Source organism: Mirounga angustirostris, unplaced genomic scaffold, assembly GCF_029215605.1.
Source record: "Mirounga angustirostris isolate CCGP_5_RB_7025 unplaced genomic scaffold, mMirAng1.0.hap1 SCAF_12, whole genome shotgun sequence".
Lineage (NCBI taxonomy): Eukaryota > Metazoa > Chordata > Mammalia > Carnivora > Phocidae > Mirounga > Mirounga angustirostris.
In genome coordinates this window covers 8,755,017-8,770,581 of record NW_026991720.1, presented here as the reverse complement: position 1 = coordinate 8,770,581, position 15,565 = coordinate 8,755,017, and the positions used below count along the sequence as shown (strand labels likewise).

At 37.5% G+C, this 15,565-nt stretch overlaps 1 protein-coding gene and 1 non-coding gene across 2 annotated transcripts in view; both read left to right on the top strand.

Moving 5' to 3' along the window:
* CNTNAP2 (contactin associated protein 2) overlaps positions 1-15,565 on the top strand; it is a 1,911,935-nt gene that overhangs the window by 788,490 nt on the left and 1,107,880 nt on the right. The gene's annotated exons all lie outside the window — the stretch shown is intronic.
* Positions 316-388, top strand: TRNAR-CCU (transfer RNA arginine (anticodon CCU)). Its single transcript has one exon. It is a non-coding gene; the product is annotated as a tRNA-Arg (tRNA).

The window sequence follows — 15,565 nt, the reverse complement described above, 5'->3', positions numbered from 1 at the left end:
ATATCATACCAGTACCTTTTTAGATTAGCAAATTAATGAATACATTTTATGATTCTAGAAACACGTTTTTCATAGTAGCAATTTTTTTTTTTAAAGATTTTATTTATTTATTTGAGAGAGAGAATGAGAGAGAGCACATGAGAGGGGGGAGGGTCAGAGGGAGAAGCAGACTCCCTGCCGAGCAGGGAGCCCGATGCGGGACTCGATCCAGGGACTCCAGGATCATGACCTGAGCTGAAGGCAGTCGCTTAACCAACTGAGCCACCCAGGCGCCCCATAGTAGCAATTTTTTAAAATAAAGCACAAACCTGGGGCACCTGGCTGGCTCAGTTGGTAGAGCAAGTGACTCCTGATCTCAGGGTTGTGAGTTCGAGCCCCACGTTGGGTGCAGAGATTACTTAAAATCTTAAAAAAATAATAAATCGGGGCATGTGGGTGGCTCAGTTGGTTAAGCGTCTGCCTTTGGCTCAGGTCGTGATCCTGGGGTCCTGGGATTGAGCTCCGCATCAGGCTCCCTGCTTGGTGGAGAGTCTGCTTCTCCCTCTCCCTCTACCTGCTGCTTCCCCTGCTTGCGCTCTCTCTCTGTCACATAAATAAATAAAATATTAAAAAAATAATAAATCACAAACCAGGTTTACAGACCCATACTTATCTTTAGTTTCTCTGCAATAAGACAAAAGTAGATAAACCTGTGCTTAGTACTTAATGTTTTCTTTATCTTATTTGGAAATCATATTTAACAAATTTATTAGCTCATCATCTAACTAAACAAAACTCCAAAATTTCAGATTACCAAACATTTTGCAAGCCACCCAGAAATTTCCCTATAAATCTTTTATTTATAACTATTTAATTTACTTTTTCTTGACAATCATGTCTAGATGACCCACAAAACTTAATGCATTAGACAAAGTCAACCATTCTAATTTTTAATTTTTTTTTTTTTTGGACAAACTTTGACAACAGAGACAACCCATTGGACCTTCACTGAACACCGGTAAAATAAAAGTCTTACATTAACGCATAACTATAAAGACGGTTTTATTTTAATTAAACCAGCAACCTTAAATTACCTTTAGTACCAACTATTTTCCCAGATCATGTGAACTTGAAAAAACTTTTGGGTTAGTTTCTATCTTTCAGAGTTTTGGAATGCCCAGTTCCTATAAGCGCTTGCTTTAAACCAACTAGAGTGCTTTTACAAATTAATTTTAGCAATACCATCTGGAGGTAGGAAAGTATCTCACCTTCATAACATGCATGGTTACACATACACAGACAAGATGCAAACAATCTTCTAGCTTTTGTTCTGTTTATGGAAATGACATTACTGGCCTAGTTCCCAAATACCGAGAGAGAGAGAGAGAGAGAGAGAGAGAGAGAGAGAGAGAAAGAGACAGTGTGTGTTGTAAAAAACGTCCCCCTAAAGTTCTCCCCAATTCTATTTCAAAGAACTGCTTTTAGGTCCTAAAGAAGAGGAGGGTAGAAATTTACATGACAAAGGCAGAGAGAAGGCATCCAAGTTTTCTTCATGATGAAGATTTGGCGCATATCTGTTATGAAAGGTGTTAGAGTCTGGGCACAGAAGTCATTCTAGCAGTTTGTACTTTTTTGAAAAAGTCTTTCCCTGGGGCGCCTGGGTGGCTCGGTTGGGCATCTGCCTTTGGCTCCCTCGTGATCTGGGGTCCTGTGATCAAGCCCTACATGGGGCTCCCTGCTCAGTGGGGGGCCTGCTTCTCCCTCTGTCTCCTGGCTCTCACTCTCTATCTCAGATAAATAAATAAAATCTTTAAAAAAGGAAAAAGTTTTTTCCCCTTTTATTTCTTCAGTTTCAGGCAGTTGTGAGCTGTGTTTACATTTTAAAGACATAAGATTTATCATTTCAAAGTACAGAAAAGAATGCCAAAAAAATTTTCCCCCAGAGTTTCAGGGTAACTGCGATTTAAAATTCACCTTTCTTTCTCCTAAGTACAGTACAGTTTTGTTCCAGTAGCTTGATCTTTTCCAATATACAGAAACACTGTAAGAGGTATAGGCAGGGTTTGGGGATTGATAAAGATAGGCAGGCTTTGACTGGCTTTAGGGTTGCATTTCTGGTTTTGTAAAGATTTGTAAAACAGAGTTGTTTTTAATTCTCAGAAGAACAAGATTACAGCCTGAATATCAGGTGTTTGGCCTGCCTTTTTAATTAAATATGCTTCTTTATATTGGGGAGATTTTTTTTTTTTTTTGAAGATTTTATTTATTTGACAGAGACACAGCGAGAGAGGGAACATGAGCAGGGGGAGTGGGAGAGGGAGAAGCAGGCTTCCTGCGGAGCAGGGAGCCAGATGCGGGGCTCGATCCCAGGACCCTGGGATCATGACCTGAGCCGAAGGCAGACGCTTAACTGGCTGAGCCACCCAGGCGCCCCTATTGGGGAGATTTTTAACTAAAATGGAATTAAAATATTTTTATCTTTGTAAAACCTGTATAAAGCATTTTAACAAAAATCTTCTTTTGGGTACATAATTCAACCTTGGTTTCTGATGTGGAAAAGTTTGGGGTTTGGAGCTGACGGCTAAGAAAGAATTCTTGGGGGAGACATCTTTGGTGCAAAAAGGTGTTTTATTATAGCCCGGGGACAGGACCAGTGGGCAGAAAGTGCTGCCCTGGATTGTGAGGAGCGACTGATTATACACTACGGAGTTGAGGGCGGTAAAGACAAGAGAAGTTTTTCAAAAGGACTTTCATATGCTAAAGAAGACTCATAGGATCCTGGAGGCCTAGCTATTGTCAAGCTAGGGTTGTTTTTCCTTCTAGCAAAGCATTAACATAAGACGGTTGGGAGGTTATATTCTGCCTGCCTTAAGTATTTGTCCATGGGCCGCTGGTTATAAGGAAATTTAATTTTGTCTACATTTCCTTCTGCCTTTGATTCCCACATCAGCTTCTACCAGTCCTTGAATATTGGCCCTTCACAGATCATTTGTAGGAGGGTCTAGGAGAAATTTTTGGTTCTGTTCCTTGTGAAGGAGTTTTGTGAATAGTCATTAGTCTTTTTAGTCTCTAAAATTGGTAGGATCTTTTCAAAGTGGAGGTAAAAGGTCTTTATAATTTAAGAGATTTTGCTTCCATTCAGGAGACACAAATTCTTTTGCAGTGAGGGGTCTAGGATAATACCTGCAAAGGACATCTCATAAGAATGCCTGAAGCTGGTATTACCAATCCCTGGAAGGTAGGAGCAAAGCAAGCCTATGGCCATTCTCAGGTGCTTTAGTTAAATTTATTTCCTGGCTTTCAACATTTACAGGAGTAACCTGTATACTTTGAACCTAGAGGTTAGGCCCGAGTGTTCCAGGTAAATAATAGGAAAAGCTAAGTTAAAACCGACAAATGAGGTCAGAGTTTAAAGGAAATTTTCATTACATATGGGCATTTATTTTGATTTAAATCTAATTTCTGTGATTTTATTTGGTCAAGGGAGTCCCTTGACCATTATACTAATAAGACAGTTGAGAGCTCTTTGTAAAGTTTATTTTTCTTTCAAACATAGTTAATTTAAAGGATCAGTCATCTGGCCATGGACGGACGAGTAGGTCTAATAGTGACTCAAAACCAATAAGCCTTAATGGCTTAACCAAAGATGTAAGATGCATCCAAAGAGGGCGTAGGTTGGGATGCCTGGGTGGCTCAGTCGGTTAACTGTCTGCCTTTGGCTCAGGTCATGATCCCAGGGTCCTGGGATTGAGCCCCTAATCACATCATGCTCCTTGCTCAGCAGGGAGCCTGCTTCTCCCTCTGCCTGCTGCTTCCCCTGTTTGTGCTCTCCCTCTCTCTCTCTCTGACCAAAAAAAAAAAAAGGGCATAGGTGGTACACCCCCCTGATCCAGAAGTTTACTCCCAAGATTAGTCTAAGAAAGCAAAGACCTTTGCTGCACAGGCGGTAAGGATGGTGTGGTTAAAATGGTGTCTTTGGTCTCCCACAAAATTATGAGATGTCTCCAGTCACCAGGAGGCGATAATCCGTGACACTGGGCAGGTGATACTGGAATGGGACTTCCCAGCACTAACAAGCAACAAATGTTAAGATGGCAAATGTTCTTATGATGTAGGAAATGTTGGGGTTCACAGCTGATGGCCAAGAAAGAATTCTTGAGACCTCTTCAGTGCAAAAAGGTGTTTTTATTAAAGCACAGGAACAGGGTCTATGGGCAGAAGGAGCTACACTGGGGTCGTGACAGGTGACTGATTATATACTTTCAAGTTGGGAGGGGGTTAGGGAGATAGCCTAAGTCTCTAAATTTTGGAAGCAAGGTTTCCAGGACCTTGAGGGGCTAGCTATTGTTGGGAAAAGATCATTTATTACAGTCTAGTAAAATACTAGTCATGAGACCCTTCTGATGTGTCTCAGTGGGCCATATGCTTGGAGGATGATTCCTAGCATGTATGTTGCGGGGGGTGTGTGTAGAGTTAAAGGTAGTTTACAAAAGAATTTTTATATGTTAAAGAACACACAGAATCCTGCGGGGTCGGACTAATAGTTTCAGGGACTTGGTCAAGAGGCTGTAGACAGTAAGGAAATTTAATTTTTTTCTTTTGCCTTTGTTTCCTACGTCGTAATTTACTTTGCTAATACTGATCTTCACCCTGAATAATACTTGATCTTATGTTTATGAAAACATTTGGTTCCACATTTAGAAAGAGATATACTCTGGGTACTTCCAAGTGTATTTTCAAATTCATTGCCATTGAAACATCAAATACCTGAGAAAAGCAGTATTTACAGAGGATAATCTGAAGGCAAAGCAATCCATTCATTCCTCTAGATACTCTGAACTATTTCTAGATTAAGCCAGTCGGCAGAGAGCCGAATACCTGCATTGAAAGTCTTGATTACCATTGTAAAATTTTGTTTACTGAATTGTGTTTTGGCATTTTTCCATGGGGCTACATTGAAGGAAACTGTAAGAAACCTCCTATGAGATTTGTTGTTATCTTCTTATACATTTGTCACAGAACACTTTGTTTATTGTGTAGCATGATTCCTTTTACAAGAGGACTCATTTGAGAAATTTCTTTCTGGGCTCAGTACCAGGAGTCTTACGCTTCTTTAAGCAGCTAGTTAGATTTTATTTTTACAGACAAGATGAACCTCACACCTGATTGTGTCTCCATCTGTATAGTATGCCAGGAATCTTAAAGTCAAAGTTTTAGATACAACCCCACAGAAAAATATTGTGGTTTGTCTTTGTCAAAGTAGTATATGGATAAATATTTTAAATCAAATATTACAAAAAGAATTTCATTTAAATAGCAAAAGTTCCCATCCCAATATCTTCTCTGGTTCTCCTCTCCCTGTTTACTCACATAGCATTTTGTTCCCATCTCTACTTAGAAATTACCTATTGACTACTGACTTCTTGATAGATCAATTTGTAGTTAGCTAACTTTTCCCGATATCTAACCTGCTTTTAGAAATAATGTCAAATATTTTAAATTATCTCTTTGTTAATTTTGTTGGTTCTAATACTAGTAAGTGGGTTTGCTGTTCTATGGAGCTTTGGAAATGTCTCCTGACTCATTACATGAAGGACATGGATTTTATCCATTGTATCTTTCTTCTGCATTCTTTCAGACATTTCCATCTCCAGACTTCTGTCAATTATGCTCTATTTGAACATTGTTAAGCTTGATAACATTGGTTTGTTTTTCTTACTTTGGGTATTTATTTCAAATACTGACAAAAAAACAAAAAAGACAACCGGTAGCATTTATCTATTTTCATCCTTTTTTATGGCTTGACATGTAGGATAAAGACAAAATTTAGGGAAGTTTGGAGAGAAAAATTAATATAGATGCATAAAATAATGAACTTAAGTTATATGGAATATACAGTAGAGAGGAGAAAAAGGAATATACAGCAGAGATTTCTCTGATGCAATTTAAACTACATGTCTGATGTTACAAACGTGAAGAAAAAGTTTGGCAATTTCTTAAAAATTTAAGCATGTATCTACTTTGTGATTCAGAAATTCTCCCCCTGTGCATTTTATACAGATGCTCACAGCAGTTTCATTCATAATAGTAAAAAACTGGGAACTGCCCTGGAGTCTCTTAACAGAAACTGGCTAAATAAACTGTGGTATATTTATACAATAAAATACTACTCAGCAATGAAAAGAAATAAAACATGGGTACATACAAAAGCATGTCAGGAAAAGGCAAAATTAACCTCTTTTGATGGAAATTGGAAAAGTGTTTCCATTAGGGTTGGGAGTGCTGTTAACTAAGGTGGGTGTTGACTGTGGACACCAACAGAGAGGATTCTGGGTTAATAGAAATGTTTTATATCTTGATGGGGAGGGGATTGCCTGGGTGAATGCATTTCTCAAAACTGATCAAAGTCTTTACTTAGATCTTTGCAATTTACCTTTGTAAATTATACCTCAATTAAAAAAAAAAAGCCTTATCAGTGCCTACATAGATTGTAGTTTATCGGGAGACCAACAAGTGATCATATACAATTTTACTATTCAGTGTAATAAGTGCTATGATATAGGTAAACATAAAATTTCAGAAATGCATGAACATCATGTAACACCTATGTGGCGGTGACATTGTTACGCATTTATCAAAGCTGTCCTGCTTTTGTGTTCTATTTTCTAGTCTCTTCCACACAAAGGTTAAGTAAGGCCGGTAGGAAACATGACCAGTGGAGTATGTGCAGAAGTGATATCCTTTGCTTCTAAATCTGGTCCTAACCCCACCTGTATATTCCTCCATACTTTTTCTTTTGTTTCTGTGGTGGCCTTGACAACCAGATGTTGATGATGGGTCTCTGAATGACGAGATGGAGCCAAGCCCTCTGCTCCCATCCATTCATACTGAATTGCAGTGTGAGCAAGAAAGAATCATGTGTTACGTTAAACCACTGGAGGGAAGGAGAGAAGGAGTGGAGGAGGAAAGGAAGAAGGAAGAAAGGAAAGATAAGACAAGAGGGAGAGAGGGAGCCAGTATCTCAGGAATAAACTATGGGAGAAAATTAAGCCATCAAAAAGGACAGTCTTTTGGGTAGGCTGAGAGCAGTTTAGCACAAAGGATGGTATAGAATACCATCATCATGTGATCTCCATAAGAAATAAAGAGAGAGAAATGAAAGAACTAGATTTTAAAACATTTTACCTTACGTTACCTTTGTTTTTCTGAATTATATTATTGTTTTTACACCATGATTCTTAATTAATTAATGGTTCTTCTAGTAAAATACTTCTAAACTTTGTTTTAACTTTGGCAAAATGAAAAAGATAAGACCTCTCTAATTGAGTCAAGAGCAGAAGTGCCCAGAGAAAATATTACTGCTCACATATAAAGAGAATGTTTTGGCATTTGCCACACAACATGTTGCCGTGGTTTTATAATCCAAAAAGAGTATGTTTTTAGCAGAGTTCAAGTGAATTACCTGTGTGAACATCTGATATTTGATGTGGGCGGGTATGTGTTAATTTTCATATTTCTCCTAGCATTTATCCTCTGATTTTGACAGGATTTTTGCATGACCATTTCCTTTTTTCTGCATGATCTCTGTGACTCCTGGACACTTTACATACTTATAATGATATCCCTGTACCTCTAGGAAAACTCTATTGATTTGCTTAGTGTCTTGAATCAGACTAGCATGCTTTTTCTTTTTCTTCTGTAGGATATTCTCAAATGTGGTTTATTTACTATGAATGGTTACTGAACTGGCCTTTGGTACATCCAGAAATAACAAGAGCTATGAAATGTAAACAGGTGGGAGTTAGGGAATGCTCATTTTTATTCATTCATTTAATCAGGCAGTAAATGGATAACTCATTGAACACCAACCATTGTGTAGGTGCATCAGATATAGTGGTGGACCAGAGATTTGATCACAGACTTCAAAGCTGACTTAAATACTTCTGAAATAGTCATTAGGTGGATGATTAAATACACAATGAAGTAATTTCAATTGAGTGAAGAGAATAAGTACAGGATGTTATGAGGACCCCTGCAGAATACTGGGGGATTGAAGAGTGAGGGTCAGGGACTATCCTTAACTTCAGGAAGTGCTATCTGAGCTGAGTCTTGCCAGACATGTTTGTACAGCCAGATAAAAATCATGACAAGGAAGTTAAGGTGACAAAGCCAGATCTGGAGTGTAACAGATGCAATATTTTATGAAAGTACTTTTTTTCTTCCTGCCTCAGCATGCAGTGTAACCAGGCCTGGAGACTCACATCAAGGCTGCAAAATGGAAGATCTATTTCTATATTTTGATATAAATTGTTAGCATGGGGAAAATAAAATTTAAAATCCAGCAAGAAATAAAATTCTACTTAAAGAAAAGTGACTATAGTGATCACAGGTTTATGACATCAACTTAAGGAAAAAAATCAATATGTGTTTCTGTTGCAGCAGAGTTATTTTATATTTTAAGAAATTAAGATCTCTCACATTAGAAAATATTCATGTGTTGTTTTTTTTCTCACATAATTTCCCACCTAGGAGACTTGTTCGTAGCACTAAGAAATCCTCCTAGGCTCACTTACACAATAGCTGTGTGTTTCAGACACACATTTTTTTCAGTCTTAAGCAAAACCTTTGCCCTAAGATGTACATTCTCACTCATTTGCTGTAGAAGCTCGTGATCCCTTATTTTAGGTTTCTTGAAAGGTGAGGTTTTAGTGAGGACCAAAGATATTTATTCTCTTCATAAAATACTTCATAAGTTACACTTCAGACCCCGTAATAGTGAATTTGAGGGAAATGTTAGTTCATGCCTCACACACAGCATACTTCTAAATCCCTATATATTTTCCTCCAGTCTGATAAATTATATGCTTCAAGGGATGACAAAATGCTTTCCCAAAGTTTATTGGTTTTTAAATGCCAAGTGGCTGAAAAGTTTTTCAGTGATTTTAGACTTTTGCATCCTTTTGGAGTTGAGGGGCGGATTTATCAATTTGAAAGATTCTTAGACCTAGGGTTGGCAAGCTACAGCCTGTGGGCTAACTCTGGTCTCTGTTCTTTTAAAGTCCGTGAGTTATGATGGTTTTTACATTTTTCAAGTGTTGTTAAAACAAAAAGGATATGGAACAGAGAGGTATACGGCCTGCTAAGCGTAATATAGTAACTGTTTGGTATTTTACAGAAAAGGTGTGCCTTTCCTGTGTTAGGCCATCTGGACTCTTGTTTCAGCTAGAATAAATGTTTAGTGCCACATGGTGGGAAATTTTTAGTTATTAAAACTTTAGCGATATTTAGATTATAAAATTGGCATTCTGAGTAATTCACAATTTGTTTTTAAAAATTCTGACTCTTGGGACACCTGGTGGCTTAGTTGGTTAAGCGTCTGCCTTCGGCTCAGGTCATGATCCCAGGGTCCTGGGATCGAGTCCTGCGTTGGGCTCCTTGCTCAGTGGGGAGCTGGCTTCTCCCTCTGCCTGCCGCTCCCCCTGCTTGTGCTATCTGTAGGTCTCTCTCTCTGACAAATAAATAAATCATAAAAAAATTCTAACTCTTTGCTGTAGTTTATTTTATTTTTAAGTTTTTCTTTTAATTCCAGTTAACACAGTGTTATATTAGTTTCAGGTGTTGTACAATATAGTGATTCAGTAATTCTATAGGCCTCAGGGTGCTCATCATGACCATTGCCCTCCTTAATCCCCATCACCTGTTTCACCCCTGCCCCCACCACCTCTGCTATAAAGTTTAGTAATTTATAGGGCATTTACTCTCAAGTAGCCACACAGGTTTCAAGTTATATTGCCCTTAGCTTTACTAAACTTAAAGCCTTCTGAGTTACGTAAATGCTATATGTTAGTTACAAATAAACAAAGAAAAACAAAGAAAAACCCAAAACCCTATCCTTCTAAGCATATATACAACTCACAGCCAGTAGAGGAGATTTAATAGCAATGACAAATAATTCACAAGCTCCTATGATTGATTTTTCAGTCTTAACAATGATGAATTTGTCGGTTTTCATGTATCCACAAAACATGTATTATTGTGTGACATTTTTCGAAATGAAGGTTGAATTTTAAAGTCTGTTGTTTGAAGAAAGATTTAAATTCATTTTAATTTTTCAATTTTTCATGCAGATTTCCAGTTCTTAAAGATTTTATAAATATCAGCTGAATGTTTTACCTTGTTTATTCTTTCTTTTCACATCTATCTGAAAAACCACAATTGGACGTCAAAGAGTCAAATTATGTGAAAAGAAAAGCTTCTTTTCAAGACCTGTAGCTGTGTACTCATTGCTACTAATGTAAGATATGCCCTGGAGCAGACCAGCCTTTCTTTACTTTTAGTAAACAATGGCATTCAAATTTTTAAATTATTTCTATTAAAAGCTGCAGAGGAGCTTTTGCTAATTACCAAAATGGGAGCATGTTTTGGGGAAAATGTGTAAGAAAAGAAAATACTAATTTTGTCAAAGTTTGTGGAAATAAAATTGAAGAGAGAAATAAGAGTGTGTAGGCAAATATGCTGTATAATAAATGAGCCAGAAATCAAATGTACATCCAGAATGTGGTATGATAAGAATTATCAAACTTTAAATTTGATATTCAAATATGCAGTATCAAATATCAAAAATAAAATGTGTTGTGCCTAAAAAGAAAATCCTTTATTCCCAACTGAAAATTTTATTCTCAAACAAAAGTCAGTGTGGGGATGCCTGCCAAGCTTGTTACTTTGCCCAGCTTGCCCTTACTAAGCTGTTTGACATCCAGTAAGTTCTCTGAGACTGTTTCCTGATTTGAAAAAAGCTCATCCCTACGAAACTTGAGAGTTTTTATGAGGCACAAACAATACAGCATGTACTAGGACTCTTTAAATAATAAAATTATATATAAATATTAGATGTTGTTTTTATTAAATCAGTGGTTGCACCTCTTTCTGTATTTAAGTTTTCCAAATACTGCTGTATAAAAGGAGACATTTCACGAATATTTATGCCTTTATATTCAAGGCAGTGATTGGTAACACCTACACTCTTCTTTTGAAAAAAATTTTTTTTTTAAAGATTTTATTTATTTATTTGACAGAGACACAGCGAGAGAGGGAACACAAGCAGGGGGAGTGGGAGAGGGAGAAGCAGGCTTCCCGCGGAGCAGGGAGCCCGATGTGGGACTCGATCCCAGGACCCTGGGATCATGACCCGAGCCGAAGGCAGTCGCTCAACCGACTGAGCCACCCAGGCGCCCCCTTCTTTTGAAATGTTTTAAACTTCAATTAAAATAATGTCTTAAATCTCTGTATGCTTGGAAATGAAAAGTACAAAACACACAATTTATTGATGCTGTGAACACTGAAGAAAATACCATATGACATGCATTTGTTCATAAATAATACATGTGCCCTGTCTGCGAAGCTCAACTTCAATAAAACACAACTACTTTAAACATCTCAAAATCTCGATGTGACCTTTCAGTGTGATGGTGAAATCTCAAATGCAATGTATCTAAATCTTCACTAATTATCTTTCCATTCAGATATCTTTGTGTTTGTATGTATTTATTCAGTTGCTTAAAAAAAACAGAAAAAAATGAGAAACAAGGCAAATAATCAGAAAGCCCAGAGGTTTTCTTCAGTATGTTCTGCATTTAGATGCTGGAATCGTATTTCTGCAGATGTGCCTACTTTGTCTTTTTCTGACATCCATCACTTTATAATAGCAGAATGACCAGCAGGAGCTTAGTGGAAGGAGAGCCTCGTTCCCAGTAGTTCTGGGTTCTGTTTTGTTTTCTGTCCTCACATGTGGTGCATTTGGGATCCAGGCTGTAGTAAATTTTGTCTCTTCTCTTCTGGACTCACCTCTGCACCACTCTTCTTCACTTCTCCCTGCAGCACCCCACCCCTCGGGAATACTGGTCACCACATCATTCTACCCAATACGATTCTGTAATTTACATTATGCTGTTGTCTTCTGTTTTCCTAGGAACTTCACTGTATACAGGGAGGGGGTGTTAGTGGCCCTGGTCTTACCAATGGTAAGATGTGTAATTTTTTTGTTTAAAACTCTCCAATGGATTTCCTTCTGGTACACTTAAAATGAAATCTACAACATGGTCATGGTTTACAGGCCCTCTCTCCTCCATCTCTCCCAACATCTTTTACCCTGTTCTTCCTTTCTTCACTATGTTCCAAAAGCACTGGCTTCCTTACTATCCCCAAACACGCAAAGTATGCTCAGTATGTGTATACCATATATGTAATTTAATATGTAACAACATATACATATTATGTAATATGGTGTCAGTAATATATATACACACACATATATTCATTAAATATTTATTATTTATTAGCTGCCCCACTATGTACTTTAATACATAAATGCCATGAAAACTGAAAACTCTGTATTGTTTACTCCTGTAACCCCAGTGATTTGAACAATATATTGTGCATAGAGGCTCTTAGCTATTTCCCCAGTGAATGGATGTATGAATGAATCATTCCAGCACAAGTGCTAAAGTTAAGTCTCATTACGTTAGGTGCCTACCCCTGGGGCTGTAGTGTGGCATCTTCCTCTCTTGATTCTGGTGGGTTAAGAGTGGACAGTGGGTAACATTTTAAAGAAAGTGTAGATGCTGTTAGAGAAAAAGAGGTTTACTCAGGAGGGGAAGAATACATACTTACCATTTTATCTCCCTTTTTTGTCATTAATGCCTAGATGTTAATACCTTGGAATAGGTTAGTTTATATCTTTTCTCCTGTTCCCTTCTTTCAAAATGTTACCAATTTTTCTTTTGAAATATTGTATCCATCTTTCATTTTTCTTATTTCCCCTTACTACCACATTGGCATTGACCCTTAAATTCCTTGTTGCTAGTCTTTTTGCCCCCAATACAATCTTCCACCACCTACGATCTCCTGAATGTGGCTCTAATTGTCATTTCTTTTAGAAAATGCATGCTAGATTCTTTTGTCCAAAATTAGACAGAACTTGCTAAAACAACCATGGTTTTCCAATATGCACACTTCCTTTCAGTCAGACTTATATCTTCTAATACCTAATTTTGAATATAAAAAATGTTCATGTTTTTAGAGAGTCCACAATATTAGATCTAAAATGGATTGTGCAAATAAGTTAGCCAAGCCTTTTTTTGGAGAAAGACGTGGGAAGAAAGAATGAAAAAAAAAGAGAGACCTACAGAAGTATCTCTTCAGAACAAAATTTCAGCATAACTACATCTAGGCCCTGGGTGTCTTAAGCCCTAGACCTGAGTTCCTTCTCTGTGCCAGGAATAACCTGTTCTCTGCTGTGTCCTCCTCCATTTATCTCTATCTCCATCTCCCAGACACCGTTATGCCCTCCTGTCCAGCTGAAGTCTGTTTCTTTTTTCTGCTTGCATGGTTTTCATAGAGCTCCAAATATTACTGAAATTATTACCTGTATCATGCACTTCTGTAGTTTCTTTTAATATTGCATTTTGCATGTTTTTCATATTATTTTAGGCCTGTGCTAATGTAACTTATAAGAAATACATTTTTTTGTCTTTTGTCCATCATTCCTGGCACACAGCTCCTCAAATCCTTGCAGTTTCCTAAGTGATAAGTGCAATAAAGATGAAATGGGTATTTTGTTGTTGTTGTTGTTATTCATAATAAGCTCCTCTGAACCACACCAGAATTTATGCTTGAGGTGATTTTTGGAAAGCCCCTAGATAATCGCAAAAAGGAGGGACTGGTTAGCAGTGGAACCATCCTGATCTCTGGAGAGTTTAATCATCAATGGCCAATGATTTAATGATTTTGCTTGCATAATGAGACCTCCATAAAAATATCTGAAGTTGAGGTTGGGAGGTATTTTGGGCTGGTGAATATGTAGAGGACCTGGGGAGGTGGCACCCCCGGAGAAGGTGTGGAAACCCTTCCCGCATACCTTGCTCTGTGCATCTCTTTGGTCTGGCCATTGCTGAGTTGTATCCTTTTATGATAAACCAGTAATCTAGTAAGTAAACTGGTTTTCTGAGTTCTGTGAGCCATTCTAGCAAATGATCAGACTTGAGAATGGGGTCATGGGAACCTATTTTTAGCTGGTCTGCCAGAAGCAGAAGGGACAAATGAGACTTGAGATCAGCATCTGAAGTGGGGTGGTCTTGTGCGACCCCTCCCCTGAACTGTGGGATCTGACTCTCCATGTAGATCGTGTCAGAGTTGAGTTAAATTATGGGACCTCCAGCTAGTGTCCACGGAGAATCAGGGTTTCTTGATGTGTGGGAAAACTCACGTATCTGGTGTCAAAGTGAAGTTTTGAAGTAGAGGAGAAACACAGAAGAGTGTTTTCTTTTGTTTTCTTTCAGGCCTCAAAAGACTACAAATGTCTCAGAGATAGAGTTCCCAGAGTTACTTGGTATTGTTGTTGTTAATATTTATATATCATCACCAAGCACTACAGCAAGCATATCCTCAAGTTAAAATTGTTTGGTGGCTTTTATTGAGTAATATTTAAGATAAATTTTAGATTAAATGCTGTAAGGATTTAATTCCGGTGATTTTGATCAGGGATGCTCACCCATATTACTTTTGGAGGCAGAACAACCACCAGTGGTATTAAAATTCAGCCGCAGTTTAATAAATTAGATTTGTGGCATCTTTGTAAAGCTACAGCCTGGCTAGAAAAATACCTAAAAATAAATCTTTTGCTGTTTTTCTTGATCAAATTTTGTCAATAAGATACACAGAAGATGCTCTCAGTGTTAACATTCATGACCTGACATTCAGTGAAGGCTTAAAGGAGTGGCCCATTCTGAAAAGGTAGATGCAGCTAGGATGAGGGAAATCCCAGAGGGCGCAACCGAATAGCCTCTGAAGACCATCCCAGTTTTCAAACACAAAATTGTTCATGTTATAGATTAAGTTTTATCCTCATGTAGATTGTTGGGACATCTAAATGTTATACAAAATAGTTTTAATCCTGAGGAAATACTTCAGTCTGAGCCCTATATTACTAGGTCTTACATTGCACATTTTGTGTTTTGGAGGCTGGAGTGTGACCAAAGAGTGTCCATCAGGTAACAAACCTTGCAACCACAAATTCAGCATTGTGACATGTGTGTGAGAGTAAACCAGAGCCTCCTGCTTCAAAGCTGCTATGTACTTTTTATCAAAAGCATGTCTTTTTTTGCTTCTTATCAATTTTATGTGTTTAAAAAATGTTACAAAATAATTTTTTTAAAGGTAGAACTTCTATTTTTATATAGAAGCAAATTCAAAGCCTCAGGTCAAGAAGAGAATAAATTAGCCATGTAATATGGTACTTATGTTGTGTTTTTTTGTGATTAAAAAAGGGCAGTTTTCTTAAAATTTTTATTTCAGTGTTTAAGAGATCATATAAACAAATATAAAAAAGGATGTCACGTGGAATACAACATTACAAAAACTCAAGTTATCTAATATAGAAAGAGCTAGAATGTTTGTATGAAATTAAAACAGCTGATGTTTAAAATGTAACAAACATATTTCTCATTTATTTGACTTATATTTTCTAAATTATGATGGTCTATTGCTTTAAATCTTCCTTGAATTAGAATTTTATACCAACATTTTCCCT